The 17,018-nt window shown below is 43.2% G+C and overlaps 1 protein-coding gene across 5 annotated transcripts in view; it reads right to left on the reverse strand.

The window, feature by feature from the left end:
• LOC121883599 (septin-9-like) overlaps window positions 1-17,018 on the reverse strand; it is a 76,802-nt gene that overhangs the window by 11,588 nt on the left and 48,196 nt on the right. The gene's annotated exons all lie outside the window — the stretch shown is intronic.

Raw genomic sequence — 17,018 nt, forward strand, 5'->3', positions numbered from 1 at the left:
GCTTGTTAGCAGAGTTCAACCCGTAACTACGCCAATTGCTTCCGCCATTTTGTGAATCCAATTGTCTACATATGCAGATGTATTTTACACAGTTTTTCTATATTGTCTATTTAGTAACTTTTACAAGGTTATGAGAGGTTACTGAGTTACAGCAGTATATTATTTACCAGTAACAGTAGAGAGAATAGGAATTATGTCTCAAAGAAATACTGTATATTTGTGTAACTTGAATAGGGTATGTATGCTACTATAACCAGCTTGTTAAGCAGGGTAGCCTGTTTATATGTTTATTTGTAGATTGTGTATATGTTCAATTATTCATTCGAGTAAACGCTCTCACTGAAGAAATCACTCGTATCACTCTTGTGATTATTTCTCCCCGTTTCAGGGGCGTAACATTTTGGAGGCACCGCTGGGATTGCTCCTTGGATGTCCGGTGTCCACAACCTGGCGGCCGAATCCTGTGGTAGCTAAATCCCCCACAATACAACCCAGGCAGGTGGTAGTGAGGAACGTGTTGCTGTTCGAGGAGAGCTGGAAGCTGGTGGTTAAGTACATGTCACCTGAGGCCAGTCAGAGATCATCAGGGACATTAAAGGCCATCCAGTTCAGAGTCAACTCCTGCACAGTAAAAGTTGCTCCTGCCCTGTCGACATGATGACAGCCTTGGAAGAGCTACAGGAAGAGGTTGTAGGAGAACTACATACCCTGACTAGAGAAAATTTGCTCGGAGTCTGTGATTTTCTTAACATCTCAGGAGAGCGGAGAGAAAATGTTGAAGGAAAGTCCCGCATATCACTAGTGACTCATGTAATGAAGTATCTTGAAAGAGAAGAAGTGGCAGAGTTAGAAGATGACGGCATGTCAGAATTGTTGCTGCTGAAAGACAAAATTGCAGGTTTGGCCATGGGCACGGATAACGGAGCAGTACAAACTGAGGAGAATGTGGAAAGGGCAGGGACTCAGAGAGAAATAGAGGAGCAGAGAACTGTAAAGCAATGTAAAGGAGTGGAAACTGAGCAGTCCATCCCTGTTAATGCTGCTGGGTATGAGTCTCAGTGCCAGTCCCAACCTACTGTCAGCCCACCAGTCAGTATGCAGCCCCCGGTCAGTGCTCAGCTGCAGCAGCCGAGCCCATGCTGGCGCAAAGATTTCAAAATCTCAGGTCAAATAGGCGAAGCAGGCCAGAAAGATAAATTGACATTTTCTAGCCTCGCTCATCAGATTGAGAATGGACTGAACAGAGGTTATCCTGAAATAGAAATAGTAGATGCTGTAATTAGAGCTATATCTCCCGGCTCACAGTTACGCAGCTATTTGGAAGGAAAGCCCCACCTGACTCTCCCCACACTCCGACGCATCCTGCGCTCCCACTTCCAAGAAAAGAGCGCCACAGAGCTCTACAAGCAGCTAGCTTCTGAAGCACAGAACAGCAAAGACACTCCTCAGACTTTCCTCATGCGAGTTTTAGATTTGAGGCAGAAAGTACTGTTTGCTTCCCAAGAGTCAGAATCAGGGCTTAAGTATGATCCAGCGTTAGTCCAGCGCATGTGTTTACACACACTACTTACTGGTCTCCAGAATGAAAGTATCAGGATAGACATGCAGCCTCTCCTATTAGATACTGAGACCTCAGATGAGCTTCTGCTAGAGAGGTTAAATGTTGCCTGTGCTAATGAGGCTGAAAGGAGAAACAAAAGGAAGCTTAGCAACCAACAGTCAGCCACAAGTGTAAGTGTAGTGCAGTCAGAAGATAGGTCACCTGCTAAGTGCTCTGTGAAGGAAACCAAAACAGGGATTTCCCCAGAACTGTTAACAGAGATACAAGAGCTTAAGACAGGTGTAGCTTCTCTGAAAGGTCTCAGTGCAGAGATAGCCCAGATCAAAGAAACTTTACATCAGACTAGGTTCCAGCCACAGTCCTATGCCCCACCTGCAGTTAGGCCAGATAGGGACCCTCAGCCATCTGTTTCACCGCAGCAGTATTACAGCAGCTACAACCAGCCTCAAACATCTGCTCCAATGTGGCCACAGTATGGACCGAATCAGTACACCAATCACTCTGTCTGTGCTCCACGGAGATGTTTTGTCTGCCAGCAGACAGGAGCGAATGAACGCTGCATGCACTGCTACCGATGTGGAAGTGGAGAACATTTTCAGGCTGGATGCAAAATCAGAGGAATCAGACCATCCAGGGAGGCTCCTTTAAACAGGGAATGGTTACCACCACGGGACAGGTGCTAACCGTGACTAGCAAAGAGTCCCAGAAATGTGCAAATTGTGGCAGTGCAGACTCACCTGACAAATTGAAACGATGTTCATCCTGCAAAGAGACACTGTACTGTTCCAAAACATGTCAAAACCAAAACTGGGCTGAGCATAAAGGAAAATGCACTCACCTGCCAAGCGCCGGTGGAAAGGCTTCCTGCAAAAGGAAAATTGCTGATACTCCGCCCCTCCTACCTCGAGTTGGCCACCCCCGCAAAGTCACCTCGCTAGTTGGCAGGCAGTGTCTTGTTGAATGTTACCTAAATGGCCACCACCTGCAAGCTCTATGGGACACAGGTTCTCAGGTGTCGGTAATTGATGAAAGATGGAAAGAGGAATACTTCCCAACCACAAGGCTGAGAGATGTTTCAGAGATCCTTGACTCACATGATGACTTGACATTGACTGCCGCAAACGGAACTGAAATGCCGTACTTGGGATGGATTGAAACAGTTTTCCGGCTAGCCTCTGAAACTGACCAAGCAGAAGAACTGATCATTCCAGTGCTTATAATGAAAGGCTGGCACCTGTCTCATCCCATCATAGGTTTCAATGTTATTGAGCACATCCTGACAAAGACTGAAAAGACTAAACGGTATCACACAGTGAGGAAAGCTTTCCCAAGCCTCAAAAGAAACAAAGTGAGAGCTTTCATACAGGCTGTTAGCGCAGAGCAAGAAGATGAGTATGCAGTAAAAACGAAGAAAGAGGAGGTTGCAGTTTCAAAACACAGCAGCATCCAAGTCAACTGTCGTGTAGCTACACAGCCCTTCAAAGAGAACATGACCATGCTGTTTCAGCCAGACCTGAACCCACAATGGCCAGATGGTCTTGAGTTTTATGACACACTAGTCAGAGTCAGGAAAGGTGTATTCCCAGTCATCACAATTGATGTTTCTAACCCAACTGACCATGACATTGTTTTACCAGGGCGCACATTAATTGGCACAGTACAAACCATTATGACAGTCCTGCCCGCCCAGGTATTTGAGAAAGTTGCAACACCAGCCACAGTGAGTCACACCAGCATGAAGCCCACAAGTAGTGCCAGTGAACAGTGGGATCCACCAGTGGATCTTAGTCACCTTAGTGAGGATCAGAGACAGGTAGTGAAACAGATGCTCAGAGAAGAGTGTCATTCCTTCTCAAAGTCAGACAGTGATATCGGCTGTATTGAAAAGTTGCATATGACCATTTCCCTCAAAGACACTGAACCTGTCAAACGCACATATATATCAGTGCCTAGCCCCCTGTACCAGGAAATGAAGGGTTACCTCCACGACCTAATAGCACAAGGCTGGGTCAGGAAGTCAAACTCCTCATACTCCTCACCCGTTGTGTGTGTGCGAAAAAAAGATGGCACCCTTCGGCTGTGCATAGATTACAGAGACCTGAACAGGAAGACCCATCCTGATCGTCAGCCTATCCCTCGGGTCCAAGACATCATGAACAGTTTAGGTGGTAAATCCTGGTTTTCTCTCTTAGACCAGGGGAAAGCTTACCACCAGGGGTTTATGTCGGAAGAAAGCAGACCACTGACAGCTTTTGTTACCCCATGGGGACTTTATGAGTGGATTCGCATCCCCTTCGGCCTCATGAATGCCCCAGCGGCCTTCCAACGTTGTATGGAGGAGTGTTTGGAAGGGCTTCGGGATAACATCTGCATTCCTTATCTGGACGACACACTGGTTTTCAGTAAAACCTTTGACAACCATGTGAATGATGTACAAAAAGTGCTGCAACGCCTCAGAGAGCATGGCATCAAACTCAAGCCAAGTAAGTGTGATCTATTCAAGCCTGAGGTCCGCTATCTGGGCAGAATAGTATCTGCAGAGGGCAGTAAAGTTGATCCAGCCGACTTCGAAGCTGTTAGAGCACTAAAAGATATCAGACCTCAGACTGTGGGCCAACTCAGGAAAATGCTTGGTTTACTCACCTACTACAGGCAGTACATCAAAGACTTTTCACGAAAAGCCAGCTGTCTATATGAGCTCCTAAAAGCAGACACAGATGAAGTCTCTGTCAACAGCAGAGAAATAAAAACAAGACTAAAGAAAGTGAGTCATGTTGTGCCCTCAAATAAACTGATCAAGTGGACAGATCAGCACCAACAGGTACTTGAACATTTGATTGACTGCCTGCTCCATCCACCAGTGTTGGGTTTCCCTGATTTCACTCAGCCATTCATTGTACACACTGATGCATCACACCAAGGTTTGGGAGCAGTACTGTATCAACACCAAGATGGCAAGCTTAGAGTCATTGCTTATGGCTCTCGTTCGTTAACGGCAGCTGAAAAGAACTATCACCTCCATGCAGGCAAGCTAGAATTCCTGGCTTTAAAATGGGCAATCACTGACAAGTTCCGCGATTATCTGTACTATGCTCCAACTTTCACTGTGTATAGTGATAACAACCCGCTCACCTACATCCTGTCGACTGCAAAGCTGAACGCAACCACTTCCAGGTGGGTTGCAGAGTTGGCTGATTTCCACTTTACAATCAAGTACAGACCAGGGAAGGAGAACAGTGATGCTGATGCTTTGTCGAGAATGCCGCTGGATGTAGAGTCACTAATGAGAGAATATTGTGAGGAACTGCTACCTAACACCATCACTGCTGCCATCCAAGCTGTTGAGGTACAGAAAGAGTCCCCTGCAACTTGGTCACTCACGGCTGTATCCATGTCAGTTTCAGCTGAAAGTGAGCCAGCCACTGCATCTATCAGCCCCATACCAAAAGAACAGTTACGAGAAGCACAAGAGTCTGATCCAGTTATCTGTCCTGTGCTAGAGTGCAAACTGTCAGGTTCCAAGCCACCAGTTAAGGAGCTGAGAGAGCTCAGTCCAAAGACGAAATGCTTGTTCAGGGAATGGGACAAATTGACAATAGATGATGATGGCGTTCTGTACAGAACTACCACTGCCCGTGAGCAACTGGTCTTGCCAGAAAGATACAAAGGAAAGGTGTTGGAAGAGTTGCACAATAACATGGGTCACCAAGGCGCTGATCGCACAGTATCCCTAGTACGTGACCGTTTCTTCTGGCCATATATGCAATCAGACATCGAGCACTATGTGACTAAAGCCTGCTCTTGTCTAAAACAGAAAAAACCCTGCCATGACACAAGAGCTCCCTTGACAAATATTGTGACAACACAGCCATTTGAGTTGATATGCATTGACTTCCTCCATCTTGACCGATGCAAAGGCGGATATGAGTACATCCTTGTCCTTGTTGATCATTTCACGCGTTTTGCTCAAGCATACGCCACCACATCAAAGTCAGGGAAAACTGCTGCCAACCTAATCTTCAATGACTTCGCCCTGAAGTTTGGCTTCCCCTCTCGCATCCACCACGACCAAGGGGGAGAATTCGAGAATCAGTTGTTCAGTCAGTTACAGAAACTCAGCGGAGTGGCTGGGTCCAGGACAACGCCCTATCACCCGATGGGGAACGGTCAAGTGGAACGTATGAACAGGACATTGTTACAGATGCTCAAGACACTGACTGATGCACAGAAATCAAACTGGAAAGAGTCCTTGAACAAACTGGTGAATGCTTATAACTGTACACGTTGTGAAGTGACAGGCTACTCGCCATACTATCTTCTGTACGGGAGATCACCCAGGCTTCCAGTTGATATGCTCTTTGGACTGCACACAGAATCAGGCTCCAGTGACCAGCGAAACTATGTGGAGAAATGGAAACAAGGTATGGAAGAAGCCTACGCCATTGCTAACAGAAATGCTCAGAAGGCTGCTGAAAGGAGTAAAAGGTACTATGACACAAAAGTAAGGAGTTCAGCACTACAACCCGGTGAGCGCGTCCTGATCAAAAACTTGACACCCAGGGGAGGACCAGGCAAACTCCGGAACTATTGGGAGGACACAGTTCACACAGTAGTGAGACGAATGGGGTCTAACCTGCCAATTTATGAAGTGAGACCAGAAAGGGGTAAGGGATGCTCCAGAGTTCTGCACAGAAACTTGCTAATGCCCTGTGATCACTTACCTTTCGAGACATCACCAGAGTTTACAAAAAATGGAAAAGGGACACAGAAAAAGAAATACCAGCCTGCATCTCAAACTCAGGAATCTGATGAGGACAGCGGGGATGAGTATGAACTCCATTATGAGCCACTCCGAGCCCCCCCAGTGCCTGCAGAAAGAAACGAAACCTTGTGTGAATCGAGGATGGCGCTTGAACATAGGCACCCACCAGTGGAAGAGAGAATTGAAATGCCAGCTCCTGTTGCACCACAAGCACAGTCTCCTGGGGAAGATCAGCTGGAGGAGTCTAGCACACCTGCTAAAAACCTGCCTGGTGAGGAAATAGACTTACCTGTTGGAAATTTGCCTGATGAACACTCACCACATGCCTCTCCCTCGTCAAGTGCTGCTGAACCTGAGGAGCCATCCTACCAGCTGCCACAAAGAGAGAGACACCCACCAAGACGTATGACCTACGATCAGCTTGGCATCCCCTCTTGCTACAGTATCCAGCCAGCAACTCAGATGTTACCTGTCTACCATGCATCAGGACTGGTCCCATGGCTACCGCCCCTTCAGCCATACTACTTCCAGCCCCCCTTCATGTATGGACTCCAGCAAACCATGAGCCTACAGACTTGACTAAGTTTGACGAACACCATGGACAATACATAGACTGTTCACACAGACTGTTGCCATGGACTATTCATGGACTGTTTCAAAACTATTGTCATGGACAATTTGCAGACTGTGTATCATTGCCATGCAAAACTAATGGACTGTTGAAAAACTGCTGATAGACAGTTTATGCATTGGCCAGTCACCGAATATGGACTGTAGCCCTGTGATTATGGACTGTTGAGTCATCAGACTGTGACCTTTGTTTGTGTACCAACTCACAGGAGCCCTTCATTGTCAAGCTCATGAGAGATTGAAAAGAAAAGGAGAGAAAATTGTTTAATTAATTGGTTTAATGTCGGGACGACATTTATTTTGTAGGGGAGTATGTGATAAAAGAATGATGCACTAAAAGGGCCATACAAGCTTAAAAAGGACAGTACACTTAAAATGCTGTGATAAGGTTAAAAAGATCATAGTCATGAGAAACAATTTATAAGATGTGTTTAAAATGGGTTAAAAAAAGTAGGAATTCATTATGTCAAAAGAGGTTAAAATTTTAAAAGGTCTTTAATTAATTCATTGTTCATTTCATCCTTTATTGTCAGAGGTTCAGCTATAATGGTATTATCAGTGATCCGCAAAGTAGTCTTAATCTACTAGCGTGAGATCGATTGCTTTTGTCTCCACCCACGTATCCAGGGGAACTCGCGGTGTTTTCTTCATTCGAGTAAACGCGCTCACTGAAGAAATCACTCGTATCACTCTTGTGATTATTTCTCCCCGTTTCAGGTATGTTGTCGGCATTTGACACTATTAAGGTGGTTGTAATAAGTTTTCTAATATGTTTGAGTGTCAAGTGAATGTATGTGTAACATTTCAAGTGAGTTAAAGTAAAGTTTGCCGAGTATGGTAAAGTGTCTGGCGAGCTAGCTCCCGCTTGTTAGCAGAGTTCAACCCGTAACTACGCCAATTGCTTCCGCCATTTTGTGAATCCAATTGTCTACATATGCAGATGTATTTTACACAGTTTTTCTATATTGTCTATTTAGTAACTTTTACAAGGTTATGAGAGGTTACTGAGTTACAGCAGTATATTATTTACCAGTAACAGTAGAGAGAATAGGAATTATGTCTCAAAGAAATACTGTATATTTGTGTAACTTGAATAGGGTATGTATGCTACTATAACCAGCTTGTTAAGCAGGGTAGCCTGTTTATATGTTTATTTGTAGATTGTGTATATGTTCAATTATTCATTCGAGTAAACGCTCTCACTGAAGAAATCACTCGTATCACTCTTGTGATTATTTCTCCCCGTTTCAGGGGCGTAACAGAAGCAGCTCTCCTGGCCTCCTACACCACTTCCTCATCCTGTTCCAGCAGTCGGTCAGCAACTTACTGCAACTTACTGCCCTCCACCTCTCCTCTGCACCTCCAACATTCCCATACCTCTGCTTGTGTCTGATTCTCTCAACCTCACCCTTTCCTCTCTCCACACACAGATTCTGTCCTATCTCCTGTGTCATAGGTTTCCCCTGTCCTTATCTCTTAGTCATTGCTTTTCTATTGTCTCCCCTGTTCGACTCCCCCCTCTTATTTTTGCACATTACTCCTTCCTTCCTCCCATCTAATGCTCATCTGGCTTTTATCTTGAACATTGAGTTTTGTTGTCTATTTTTTAAACTCCCTTGTAGTCACATCTTTTGATTACCTTCATCTCCGCATCACACAACCTTTGTTACTTGTTATCCTCCACTTGCCACTGTGGATGTAAATCCTTCTCTCGCTCTGCTCCACCAATGTTTCTCTGACAGCTATGTGCTGTAAACAGACATGTTGGCCAGGGGCTAGCACACTTTGACAGGCAAGGTTGCGACTACCAAGCGTCACCTAAGGCGGGATACCAGCAAAGCATCAAAGGGACTGAAGATGAAATGAATGGGGTTAAAAGACACTTGAGATAGTGTCAGCGTCAGTGGACTCAAATATCTTCAAACAGCAGCTACACTAGAAAAAACACTCAAATATAACAACTCTCATCCTCATTTAAAATGTGAGACCATGATGCAGATGAAGCACGATCAACATTTCCTCAGTCTCTAAGATTTTGTTTCCCAATTCTGTATCCACACCACCTGTTTTGTGATCAGTGTGGGTTTAAAAGAAGAACAAATAAAAGGACACTGGGTGTTCACCTGGATTCCACTAATCACTGTGTTGAAGTACATGATGAATAGTGAGAAGTTTTTGGTCATGACCAAGTTTAAGTGGCTCTGTGATCTGGCCCCTTATCTCTAGTCAGTATTTCAATTTTTGAAGGCTTTACATATGCAAACAATTACAGAACCTGAGACAAGATCTTGTCCTGAAACAAGTGCCTCATTTCTTTGTTTGAGTACAAGGTACTGAGAACAATACTACCCACATATATTCTATTAATAAGCTGTCTGTTTAACAAATAGTACACACACTAATCTCTTAGTGTGGGTGGAATAATACTAAAAGCCGTCGAGACAGAGTGGGACTGAGACAAAAAGACTAGCATGGTTGTAGGTATGTTAGTGTGTCCTGCATCTTAACTAGCTGGTTTCCCAGATAGAAGCAGCAAAGACTCTTCAAAGAATCGTTAACTGGGCTGTGATGAATCCACACCGCCCATTTGCCCAAGTCAAAGTAGAGTCAAACACTGTAAACTACTTGGCAAACATACAACACACAAAGGAACACAGACCTCACTTTTAAAGTCTTGGACCATTACTGTGGGAAACCCAGCTCAACCCAACAATGAAAATAAATCAAGTAGGTAGTAAACTGTTTCAGTCTTGTGTCGTCAATTTATGTAAACTGTGTAGTGATATTGATATAAGAATGTCAAGCTGTGAGTGAGGCGTCATGTGTCATTGGTGTTGTTTTGAGAGCAAATAAATGCAAAATGGTGAAGGACTTAAGGAGCAGCCTATTGTTAAACATCTGGATACAGTGACCATTTATCAGAGGTATTCCACTACCTTCATCTCTTCCATGATGTCCTGCCAAGGAGCCGCAGACCCATAGTGGGTCTTAGCCAGTAAACACAGGTGTCAGGAGACAGCCGGTTGGAGCACGACCCTATAAATGTTAAGACATTTGACCCCCCCATGAAAAATGTCAGGTTCTGGTGACTTACCAGCTGGTGGACATTACTCCAACTCTACCAAACGACTGAAAAAAAAATCAGGTTCACGCCAGGTCGCATACTGTAGGAACATCAGTTATTTGAATATGTTTGGTGGATGTTCTCACTTGAATTATTTGGTTTTGGCATAAACATGGCGGTGTGTTAAATGAGCCTCTCTCAGCTGCAGGTCAACTGATCTGGCTTGAATTGTTCAAAGCAATTATGTGAGCAATTAATCAAATATCATGCTATGACGCCTGCAGTGTTTGTAATGACTGTCAGGTGAGCCCTGCTGACTCACATGTTTTCCCATCCAGTACTGAGTTCACTGATGCACTGTAATCATCCTGCTATCCCACAGATACTCTTCAGAAAGAATCTCCTTTTCCTAACAAGGGAGCTTAAAAGCAATGACAATTTTACTTCACTGTGTGCACAATAAAATGGCAATAGTTATTAATTTGGTTTAAATCAGTTCATAATGTCTTGCATAAACACTGGCTGCCATACATTCTTGATTTAAAGAGTTAAATCAAGACTCAGCTCTACTTTCTAAAAGCTTTTCCCCTGTATCAGGTTCAGTTATGGGATGGGATGGATGTATAATGTGTTTCCTTTGAGTCTATAAGACAGCAAAATTAATTTTAGCAATTGGAAAGCAGAGAATGACTCATTTGACTTGCTGTGATCCTGTTTTCAATTACAGGCACTAAAAAATCATGTTTTTTTCTTGCTTTCAGCAGTATCAGATTGCTTTGCTTTTTTGTAAATATGGCGGGCAGTCTCTTATACCACAAAGCATTTTAGAGGGCGGAAAAGAGGTGAAACAAGAGTGGGGAGGAGAAAAGAGTGTGGAAAGACGTAGTGAGAAAAGATGTAGTCAAGAAGATGGTGAAGAGAAGCACAAGATAAAGAGGAGAAGTAAAAAGGAAAAGGATCATTGAGCAGGGGAAGGTAGAAAAGATAAAGTCAGTTAAAAGAGGACAGAGGAAGGAGTGTGTAATGGAGGAGGAGGGGAGGGAAAAAACTGTGGGGAGTAGAATTTGTGATTCATTCTTCTTTTGCCTTGGGCATTCCTCACTAACTGCAGACAGGCCTCCAATTCAAGATGTAAATACAGTTGAAACCAGCTAAACATGTCCCTGTTCACTGCATGGCCTTTTCAAAATGCACTCAAACTACGAAGAACTATGAAGAACACTGCGACTGAGTCGTCTATGTTTAGTGGAGATGTGGTCAAAACCACTGAGCCATGCTCCAGCTGTCCAGGGTGTTGATCTTGACAGCGTGGCGAGCAGGTCAGAGGTCATGTTCCCAGTTTAGGTTGGAAAAGAGCTGCGCTGAGGTTAGTCCCCTTAGAACAAACCAGTGGTTTGACCCCCTGTACAAACTGACTTGAATCACAAGAGAGGAATCCAGAGAAAGGAAGGACTGGAAAATTGGACCACGGGAAGCATTTGTGTAGAAGAGTGATTCATCACTGAACCCTTAAAACTTGGATTCTACAAATCCTTTCCCTTTATTTTACACTTCTAGGACTGTGTGATACAGTATGTAGAAATCACAAGTATGAAGTAATACATATATAATAAGTATGATCTGTATTGTCATGTTTTCTTCAATTTACCTACATATATATTGTCTATATTAAAACTACCAATGAACTAATTTGTCCATGAATGAGAATAAAAGAACCTTGAGACAGGCAACTCTTAACAATCCCTCCACATGGGGGAGGGGACTTGAATGCTTGTATTTTATGTCAAATCATTCCACTACTTGTCTGAAGCTTCATGTCAAACACAAATTAAGGGATTGAACCACTAAATGGGTCGTTTGCATCTTTGTTCTGGTCTAAAATCTTTTTGTGGGCCCTCTTTAGAAACATCTGCTCCTTTTTTGTCTCTTATTTACATTCCCAGACAGGACAACGGCGGTTTGCAGCCTAGTCTCATCTTAACATGGCAACATTTGTTTTGATAGTGACCCAGATGCTTCTTCAGAAGTGTGTGGGCTGCTGCGAATCTTATTCACTGTGATAAAATCTAAAAAGGTTTCTTGGAGGACTTTCCAATGATTCTTGTACTTGCTTTTTATGGTTGATTTCCCCAAAGAGGAGGAGATGGCACAAACACTGCTGAGAATAAATGAAATGCATGTGGCCTCTAAATTAGTTTGAACTGGGGTTCCACACAAACCTCCAGCACAGAATCAATTAGACCACATGGGTTTAGGACAGGCCCAAGGGAGGGACATAAACACTATGTACATACACACACATACACACACTTTTTCCCACCCTCTTACAGTGAATCCCTTAATAAAAGGGGGAAATTGGAGTGGTGGCAGTGCAAACATGGTCTGCTGTGTTATTAAAGTCCGAGTGTTTGTGCAGCAAGGCCTAGTTCCCAGAGTCCTCATCATTCAGCTCTCTGGAGAAATGTGCCCTTTGACCTCTGCAGGGTCTAACCCGCTCATCGTGTCACCTGGCACTGGACACCGTGTGTGTGTATCCGTCTGTGTGTCAGATATGTGTATGCTTTCTTCCATTCATCAAGTATGATCTTGTTTACACCACACAGTATTTTGTATGCAAAATACTTTGTAAAAGGTATGTATGATAACTACCTGTCACCTTCACACAGCTACAAATCAATGCTTCTCTATCAATGCAACACACCAAAGGCCGAAATTGTGTCCATGTCAGTGTACGAAGCATCAGCAGCGAGTGTATCTTAGCATCCCTTTGAGAAATGTTTGTAAACTGCAGTAACGATAGTCGAAGCCCACAGGTTTGTCTAGACTGCCAGAGGAATGTGTTCTTTCTTCACAATACGCTGGTGCACAAGAGAGCTATAGTCTTTCTAGGCTCTTCAACCGCCTCTGACACTGTGTAGCTCATGAGAAAAAATGTCATTCAACTGCAACAAACTACCTTTTGCAAGGTTTCATCCACATATGAAAAATGAACAAAGAGCATTTAAACCTTAAGGACCAATTTACCAATCTCATTCATTTTCTAACTGAAGGAAGCAAATCCACCGCAATACTAAATTCCTCACATAAGTGTCACTGCAACTGACTGAAATTTTAAGCCTCACAAAACATTATTCTAGCCCAAAGCAACGGCTAAACATTAACCCCAAAGTGTGTTTACACAAAGGCTAAATCAATCAGAAACTTGCCCATTGTCTGAGGCTCCTTGCAAACAGAAAGAATAATGAGTTAGCTAGCTATTATCTGCTAGCTGCTCACTGACAGGAGTTATTAAAATCATTAAACTATGGAAGCTAGCCAATGTAGTTCTTTATCTTAGTGCACAGGTCAAAGTGTATCAGTGAAATGGTTGGCTGACAGCGAACATGGGTCTACATGGCCAGGGGGCTCAGGAATCTGACCTCTGTCCTCACACATACCTCACCTCAGAGACACCAGTCAGAAGAACTGAAGTCAAAGTCATATAAAACATATTTTCACATACAATTTGGTGTCCATATGCAGCAGTATGAAAACAAACATCAGGAAAAAAATATTTTATATGGATGAATATCAGTATATTTAAACATTTAGACACTAGATATTTCCTCTAGAAATATCACGACATCCCATAATACTCAGAGGTGAGGTGTAATTGGGACTTGTGGCAGGTGTGTAGTTATAGGTTGTAGTAAGACATTTGTCAGGTTTTAAAGGGCTCATAGTGAGTTGAACCCGCTTTCTCACAGGACCCACCTATCATTATCATAATAAATGTGACATAAATATCATCCATGCACACCTATCCACACTCTCTTGAAAACATGGTATAGTACTTAAACGCTTGGTTGACTTTAAGTAACTAGAGGTGCATTCACCTTCTTTCAGTGTTAAGATGGGAAGGCTGAAGGTCTTTAAGGCCACTAATAAAGTGTTTCACTGTACGTGTGAATGTGCACAAACACACATCCATCATTCTATCAACAACATGGCCAGCAGGAGTCCTCAGGCTCTTTGAGACACTCTACAATATGTGTGTGTGTGTGTGTGTGTGTGCGTGTGTCTGTGTGTGATATAAAGCTGGTCAGAGCAGTATTTATGGACTGTGACTGACCCACATAACTCACAAAGCTCATGAGCACAGTAGGACCCCAACTACTAACTATGGTAATTTAAAAGGACCAATGTGTAAGAATGAGGGGGATCTAATGGCAGAAATGAAATACAATATCCTCAAGTATGTTTTCATGGGTGTATAATCACCTGAAAATAAGAATCATTGTGTTTTTGTTACTTTAGAATGAGCCCTTTACATCTATATAGGGAGTGGATTCTTTTTCATGGAGGCTGCCATGTTGCTCCGTCATGTTTCTACAGAAGCCCAGAATGGACAAACCAAACACTGGAGATAGAGGTTTTTTTGCGAATTTCATGGCCACCATAGGTTCTCCTACACGCCTGCAGGGTTTCTGCCAGAAAAGTTGGTAGGCCTGGTGGGGGAGGCGGGGTGATGAGTGTGTAAAGGTGTTACCGGTGTGCGGGCATACACTGATTACATTACTTGCCCTACAGCCCCCAAAGTCATTTTGCTTTTTAAAAAAATAGAAATAAAACCCATTTAGTTCATTTTTGTGTTCAGCGCCCACGGTCATAAAATAAAAAATGTCTACTTTGTAAAATAGTAAGCATGTTATCAATACTTATTCAGACGACACAATTATAAACTGCAAGTGTCTGCTCTGTCCACAGCATCCAGAGTTGCAGCACAGAATAGCGGAGTGAGACGTCTGTCCTCCCTCCTGCTCTCTGCTGTAAACACGCGTAGCTGCTAGCGAGCAGCTGCTCTCATGTCTCCCCGGGTCTCGGTGCTTGTTTTCGGCAGAAACTCTCCTGCTCTCTGCCTGCTCAGCCTGCTCTTGAATGGTAGGCGGGTTACTCTGGTAGCTGCAGCCTCACCATCACACACTCTCTCTCTCTCTGTCTCTCTCTCTATCTCTCAACTTCACACTCGCTATGCACTAAGCTATTCCTTAAGGGGTCTATGCTACTTGTATGACACATTTTAGTTTAGAAAACATCTTAAAATACATTTAAAAAGAAATCCCCGATGCTTAAGCCTGGCAGGCTTTCAACTCAGACTTGGCGGGCTGCCGGGCTTGTAATACACTGGCAGAACCCTGTGTTTGGAGGGGTGGAGGTGGGGGGGAGGGGTATTCATTTGGTTGAAATCTCCAACCTCACCGCTAGATACCACTAAGTCCAACACACTGATCCTTTAATATGAGTTCGACATGATTTCATTCATTAACATTTGAGTCAAATATTGTGGCATCCTTATCACTGATATCGGCACTTAACCTTTGAAATCGTTACAACATCAGTATCATAATAAACATCTTTGATGTCTGAGCTTCATACGTCAGCACACGATAAAGTAGGCCTAGTACAACCTCTACATACAGTACAGTATTACAGTCCTTGTTGTCTTATAGAGGACATGCTCTATTTTTAAATTCCAAGACCTAATTTTTGACTCTGTTTACATTACCCACTCCACTTAGGGATTAAGTCCAGCCTTACACTTTAAATAGTTCAGGACTGTGGTTGTTACTACATTACAGTATGTCGAGGTTTATAGCTGAATGTCTTGAGACACTTGAATTACTACATTTTGTTTCCAAAGTCTATATGCCACAAATGCTTTACTGTAAGTGCAACTAAAACAACTTCTTATACCTCGCACTTTACAACCCACTTTCATAATGAACACAATATGAATGCGCACATGTACATCCACAAGCTAGAAAACTCAAAACTAGCTATTCTGAGAATGTACAGCATGTCAAGCTACAGAGATGAAACCTTATCATTTTTACATTACAGAGCTCCAGTTACATTCATGAAATATTTTGCATCTCAAAGTTATGATGCTGAATTCCTCAACAGATACATAATCGTGTTGCACTGCCTTATTGGCTGACTCACAACCTACACTGACACACAAAGACACGCAAGATAGAGAAGGTAACGATGACCTTTTCAACGTCCCATCAAACACTGGTGAAAGGCTACTGTCTGTTCTCGCCTGGCAATGCACAGGGGCCACAACAGAGCTCCTTTCAACAGCTCAGTGTGAGTAAGAATGCGTTCGTGTGCATGCTTGTGAGGCAAACCAGAGGCGGGTGACTCTCTAAAAAGGTGAAGGGTGGTTGCTGTTTTCCATCAGTTTGATATTGTGAGAGAGCTATGCCTTGTATTCCCCCTGGTCAACCCTAGACAACAAAAGCCTGGATGATACAATGCTGAGGCTCAGCTTTGTTTTCTGACTGCTGCCACATTGCCAGAAAGCCACTTTCTCACAATTTAAACACTGACAGAAAGACTAATCAGAAAAGCAGTGATGAAAACTTAACTTCAAAGAGAAACATAAGCTGTAGGGTGAACAAAACAGCTTAGAATGAAAAAAAGGAAATATCCTTTGATTTTGATTTGACACCTAGCATTTCCCACTGGAAATAAATAAGAACTTCTTTCCACCTATTATTAGTAGCCAAGACGATGCCTTCACTGTACTTTCCAAAGCAAAAACTAAACTGAAAGATTCTCCTCCACACTCTATGAAGCCTACTGACCACATGTGTGGAGCTAACCTTTCACTTTGCTGCACATAATGTCAGGAGGGAGGAAACTTTAACAAGAACTGAAAACTGAATTTTAAACAGAGTAGTAAACTGAAACATGATGGAACATCCCTCTGTATATATACATATGTGTGTGTGTGTGGGTGTTATGCAAAGACAGATTGATTACAAAGCTTGCCACAGAGCAGAAACACAACATTGAGGACGACGGAAGACAGAGGGTATGCAAAACATTAACAATGGTAATTATGCGCATGCATGTACACACACATAAATGGAAAACATACCAAATTCTTCTCACCTGAGCTCAAAGCCATTTTTTCTTTGCAGACAACATTTAAACACAACCACAATGCATACTGA

Source organism: Thunnus maccoyii, chromosome 18 (assembly GCF_910596095.1).
Source record: "Thunnus maccoyii chromosome 18, fThuMac1.1, whole genome shotgun sequence".
NCBI classification, from domain to species: domain Eukaryota; kingdom Metazoa; phylum Chordata; class Actinopteri; order Scombriformes; family Scombridae; genus Thunnus; species Thunnus maccoyii.